This window comes from Melospiza georgiana, chromosome 6, assembly GCF_028018845.1.
Source record: "Melospiza georgiana isolate bMelGeo1 chromosome 6, bMelGeo1.pri, whole genome shotgun sequence".
Taxonomy (NCBI): Eukaryota; Metazoa; Chordata; class Aves; order Passeriformes; family Passerellidae; genus Melospiza; species Melospiza georgiana.
The window spans coordinates 21942995-21948994 of record NC_080435.1 but is presented as its reverse complement, the minus strand read 5'-3'; the positions used below and the strand labels follow the sequence as shown (position 1 = coordinate 21948994).

The window sequence follows — 6000 nt, the reverse complement described above, 5'->3', positions numbered from 1 at the left end:
TCTGTGTTTAGTGTTGGCCACGTGTGTGGGATCAGGCTCTCCTGGAATACTTAGTTTGAGTTTTAAGGCAGTTTTGTTCCTGGGAGATGTTCAGTGTCAGTGTCCCGGGATGAGGGACTTCAGCTTTGCGTCCTCCTTGGAAGTGGCCTGGGTGACACAAATCCATCTGGCCTTGCTCCCACAGATTCCACCAGTCAGGAATGGGAATGGGACAAGGATGTGTCCATGGGATTTGTCTCCTTGGCTCCAGGAGAGCCGGAATCCTCCTTACCCAGAGGTGGATGCTCCCTACAACCCATACCACCCAATCCCTGGGCATTCTCACTGCATGGGAGCTGAATTGGAGCTGGTGGCAAAGAGGAGGGGGTGTGACCCTGTGAAAAACTCCCTGTTGCTCTGAGGGACTGGGCCAATCTGTGCTTGGTGACATCTCCAAACACTGGGATCACCGGGAGGGACAAGCTGGAGAGCGGCCAGCCTTGGGACAGCCCATCCATGCTGCTGTATTCCACATCTTCCTGGCTCCTCCAGGCATCTGTTTGTCTGTGTGGGTTTATCTCAACAGCAGCCAGTGGCAGCTTGGCACAGAATCCGGGAGCTGCAGCTCCTTGGGATGTGGCTCCAAGATGGAGCTGCCCACACAGCCAGGGGAATGGGCTGGAAGAGCAACTCCCAGCTGGCACTGGCACTTCTCCTCATCTTCTTCCCTTCCTGGGAATCTCTGGTGGCCCAAAGGAAGTCCAGAGGGTGGTGGTGGCATGTCCAGTGTCCTTCCATCCTTCTGTGGAGCATTAGCCGCCTTGTAATACTTCCCAGAGAAGCTGTGGGTGCTCCATGCCTGGAAGTGCTCTAGGCCAGGGTGAAGAAGGCTTGGAGTAAACTGGGATAGTGGAAGGTGTCCCTGCCCATGGCAGGGAGCTGGAATTCAGTCATCTTTAAGGTCCCTTCCATCACTAACTGTTTTGTGATCCTTGGATTCTGTAGTATCCAGAGATTTCCATGGCACTGGCTGCTCCTGGCAGGGCTGTGGAGGTGCTCTGTGGCTGGAGCAAATTCCTCCTCCTCCTCTTGGCAGCAGGAGCAGAGCAATCCTGAGGAGTGGATGATCCTGTCCTTGCTGCTCAGGACTTCCCCCAGCTTGTGTGGGATGTGGGATTGCTGGGAATGAGTGCCCAGTGAAGGTTCCCTGTGGGCTCTTGGTCACTGAATTTTGGGATCTGTAGTGGACTTTTTGGGGTCCTTTTTGGACTGCAGTGGACTGACTTTTTTGGGGTGATTTCAATCCAAGAGATGCCTGTGAACAGGTGGGATGGGGGACACATAATTGCTGCTTCCAGAGCTTTCCCTCAGAGAGTCCCATAGTAGTTTGGGTTGGAAGGGCAGGGACACCTTCCACTATCCCAGGCTGCTCCAAACCCCAGCCAACCTGGCCTTGGACACTTCCAGGGATGGGGCAGCCACAGCTCCTCTGGGAAATCCATTCCAGGGCCTCACTCCCCTTACAGGGAAGTTTTTCCCAGTATCCCATCTATGCCTGCCCTCTGGCAGTGGGAAGCCATTCCTGTTGTCGTGTCTCTCCAGTTTGTGCAGAGTTCCTCTCCAGCTCTCCTGGAAACCTTTCAGGGGCTTCCTGCCCAAGTCCCTCTGGTTTATGCCCATGGATGTGGCAGTGCCTGGGGCCAGCCCAGGGTGGGCAGAGATTCCCCAAACCCCCTGATCTTCCCATGGGATCCCTGAAATCCCAGCCTGGAGCCGTACAGTGCTGTGTGCCTCAGCTTCGGAGCTCCACCACCTTTGCTGCCAAGGGATTCTTTCCCCCCTTTAGTTCCAGCTCCTGCTCTCAGAGCCTTGTTTGTGGCCGTCAGGATCTGACAGACTCCTGGCACGCCTCCCGCCCCCGTGGCAGCAGCGATTCCCGATTCCAGCCCTCTCCCCCTTTCCCCTTGCCCTGCCACGGCGCTTGGAGACCTGTTGGGAGGGCTGTGCTTGCCGGGAAATCAACTCCCAGCCTTTTTTTAGAGCCAGAGAAGCCCTGGCACGGACATGACAGCAGCAGAAGCCAAAAGGCTCAGATGGTTTTAAATGTCAGGGAGAGGTGTAAACGGATCTGGGAGACAGCATGTCCAGGAGCCATGAGATTTCACAGACAGCGGCTCCAGAGCCAGCACCCTGCGGTTTTCCCTCTCTGGGAGCCCGGTCACTGTCCTGGAGCCTGCTGGGATTTGCCTGTGGGATGGTGCTGGTGACCCCTGGAGCAGGGAGGATGGAGGGCAGGCGGGGGGAGCGCTGGTGATGAGCAGAAGCACAAATGAGCCTTGGCTCCCGCTGTCTCCGTGACCTTTTCCGCTCCGGCGTGATCCGTCCTGACACTGGGCCGGGGGAAGGGGAAGTGCTCATCGGGGCTTGGCCGCTGTGTGCCGGCCTGCTCGGCCCTGCCACTTCCCAAAAAAAGAGTTTGGAGTCTCCGAGAGTCAGCAAGTTCCCGGTGCCAGCCATCTGTCCCATTTCCCTTAGCAACCATCCATCCTTTTCTCCTTCATTAAGTGTCTGAGGCGGATCCTGCCTGGCACGCCCTCTCCCGCTTCCCTTTTTGCCTCTCTGGATCCTTCCCATCTCCTGTCACTGTGGCACAGAGTCCTGATATCAGAGCACGCTCCTCTCCCAGGGATTCTAGGACAAAGCTTGGACAGGGGCTGTTTGCTCACATTCCTGCCTGCTGCACTTTTATTTTTTTTTTCCAGACTGATCTTTTCCAGTTCCGCTCCTTCAGGAGCTGTTCAGGCTGGAAAAGACCTCCAAGATTGAGTTCAGCCACCCAGCTCTGCCATGGCCACCATTAATCCATGTCCCCAAATGCCACATCCACTCAGCTTTTAAATCCCTCCAGGAATGGGGACTGCACCTCTGCCCTGGACAGACTGATTCAACCCTTCCATGAAGGGAGTTTCCCTAAAATCCAAAGAGAAATTCCCCTGAGGCAGCTTAAGTCTTGTTCCTTGGGAGCAGAACCTGGCCCCCATCAGGGAATCATGGAGAGGGAGAAGGTTCCCCCTGAGCCTCCTCTTCTCTGGATTAAGACACAATTCCCCGCTGTATTTCACAGAAGGGAGCTGGGAACTTCTCCTTAGGATAATTATTCCAGGTTATTGGTCTCCAGCCTCTGCTTTGCTCTGAGGTCCCTCTCCCGTCTGCCTGCTGGGCTGTGATCCCAAGGTCTCTGCCAGGGCTTTGTGGAGGAGCTGTTCTGCAATTTAGGATTTGGGATCTCCACGGGCAGCCGTGCCTCCCGGTGAGAGCTGAGCTTCCCCTCCGGCAGCTGGGAGCTGGGATGAAGCCAAGTGGGTTAGACAAGGCTTTGAGGTCCGGGAGAGGTGGGGAATGGCTCTGCAGCCTGGTGTGAGGAGCGGGAAAGGAGCCAGCAGCCGAGCCAGGAAGGAATCCTTAATGGGAAACCTCTTGGTTCAGTCCACCAGAAGCAAGAGCAGGATCCTGAGGAGGCAGAGGAGGGAGGGGTTTGACCTAATGAAATTATCCGAGTGCCTTGGCTCCAGCTGCTGCTCTCCAGCCGCATCCGACTGATGTCCAGAGACGTGGCCTGCGGGAGGGATCGGATCCTGCACGGAGCATCCGCATCCTCCGTGCCGTGCCCACATCTGACAGCAGCATTCCAGGCTTCCAGAGAGCCTGGAGGCTGCAGGTGCTGCCTGGTGAGGGGGAGAGCTCTCCGACACTGCTTCCCTGGAGCGCTGACAGGAACAACACAGCTGATCCCTACATTTCCCCATCCTGCTGCCGCCGTTCCCATCCCAGGAGGTGAGCGGGCTCCTGGAAATCGGGAAGCAGCTCGTCCTCGGGGTCCTTCCTGTGCTGTGGAGTCTCAGCCAGGGAAGCTGTGTTCATGCCACAGGGCCCTGGGAAAAGGCTCCTGCTTGTGGGGGTGAAGGCATCCCACATCCCTAAAGCTCCTGCTAAAATCCTGATTCATTCCTGGGCTGGAGCTCTCCTCCCGAAGGAGGATGGAGCCAAGGGCATTTGAAAGGTGGGCGGGGAGGAGGAATAACATGAAGGAATTTTGGCGGGGGTGAAGCAGATGAGGGAAATGACACGTTGTTATTGCACCTGGATTAGCCAGGGCTGGGATGGAGCCGGGAATTCCAGCGGCTGCCAGTGCTGCTAGCACATCCCTGTGACTCAGGGGAGCTCGGGGGATTGCATTTTCCTCCCCTCAAAGCCTTTAGGGTTTATTTCCACACATTTTTTTGTTTTTAATTCCCTGCAGAACAACGAGGCTTTCACAACCTGAGGCGAAAAAAGCTTTGGAAAGATGGGTTTGTCCAAGGGGGAGCGTGGAGGATGCTGGCAAATATCCCGACAGCCTGGAGCACTGCTTTATCCTCTCATTTTTCCCAAAGGAAAAGCCACCTGGAGCTGCCAGGCAGGAAGATGCCCTGAGCTTTGCTGAGCAGTGGTGAGAAACCCCAGTGAACTGTTATTTAATGGTCCTTTTCCATGGCAATGGCTCCTTCCCAGGGAGAAATTTCTGGGCTGAGGAGTCACAGCTTGGATAATGCTGGATAATGTCCTGGGGAGGGGGAAGCGCTGGCGGGATTGATAGCAAGTCTCCGAGGCTTGGCTTCCAGAGTTAGATCTGGCACCAATTTAGCAAAGCAGCTGGAAAGAGGAGTTTGTGCTTGGAATCGTGAGCAGCGAGGGCTGCGCCGGATTCCAGGATGCAACCTGTGGGAGAAATCCCTTCCAGGCTTTTCCCTTTCCCGTGCAGCCAGACCCAGCCGTGCGCGCACGGGAGTGTTTACTACGTGCCAAGAGCGAGCCCACGGCGTGGGAACCTCTGGGAAAAGGGAGGGATCCCACTAGGAAAGCGGCTGGAGGCTGGAAAGGGGGTTCCTAAGGAGGGGACGGGTCACCAGCCTGTGCAGGTGGGAATGGGAAGAGCTGTGTCCAAGGGAAGGAGCAGGGAATGTGCCGGCCTTGCTCTGCCCTCCTTCCCTGAAGTGGGACCTGGTCCTACCCACACCTGGGGAATTTGTGGAAGAAATTTTTCCCTGTGAGGGTGTTGAGGCACCAGAATGGGTTTCCCAGACAAGCTGTGGCTGCCCCATCCCTGGAAGCATTCAGTACTAGGTTGGATGGGCCTTGGAGCAACCTGGGACAGTGGGAGGTGTCCCTTCCCACTGCAGGGGGTGGAATGGGATAATCTTTAGGGCCCTTTCCAACCCAAACCATTCCAGAATTCCATGTCTGATCCCTTCAGGTGCCTGACAGGGGTTTCCCAATTTGTGCCCTGTCTTTGGCTGCCCTGTCTTCCAGCCTCCAGTGTGCCAGCCTGAGCCTGAATTTGGGCTTCCAGCTTATCCCTGGACCAGCTCTCCCTAGATTTGGCTCTGGCTGGGATATCTCCCCTCTGAATGAAATGCTTTTTAGGGATTCAGGCTCAGGGGTGGCACAGCAGTCTGGGCTCCCCAAATCCCTTTCCAGTGCTGGAGGAGCCATGGAAAGCTGAGGCAGCTGGAGAGGGAGATTTTCCCAAACACCCAGAGTGCAGGAGAAGCCTCTCCATTAGGGAATGATTTTCAGTGAAGGTTTGAGTGATGCTGTTTCTCTGCAGAGCTGCAGCAGCTGCTCCTGCTGGGGGGACACTGCCAGCTGCTCATCCCTGCTTTGGGAGCTTCCCAGGGGCTGGGAATTGCACGGAGGGTCGAGCCAGGAGGTGCTGGCATGGGGGGCATGGGGGAAGAGCAGGTTTCTGTGGAGATCTGCCGGGATAATGAAGGGTTTGAGGAGCAGGAACAGTCTGGAGGCACTGGATTAGCAGCGCTTTGGTAGGAGGTGATGGAGGCTGATGCCTCCCGAGAGCCGCGGGCGGGAATCACGCTGGGAAGGGAGGGAAGGAGGGAGGGAGGGCTGGGAAGGCACAGCCACCACGGGGATGGAAGCAAACACAGGCACTTCCTGCTTGGTGACACGGGAATGGGGGACAGG

General features: G+C 56.5%; 1 protein-coding gene across 3 annotated transcripts in view; it reads left to right on the top strand.

The window, feature by feature from the left end:
• Positions 1-4279: 4279 nt before the first annotated feature.
• DAGLA (diacylglycerol lipase alpha) overlaps positions 4280-6000 on the top strand; it is a 62159-nt gene continuing 60438 nt past the window's right edge. For all 3 annotated transcript variants that reach the window (XM_058026243.1, XM_058026247.1, XM_058026246.1), the window contains exon 1: positions 4280-4468. The gene's annotated coding sequence lies outside the window, so the exon portion shown is untranslated. The remainder of the gene's footprint in view (positions 4469-6000) is intronic.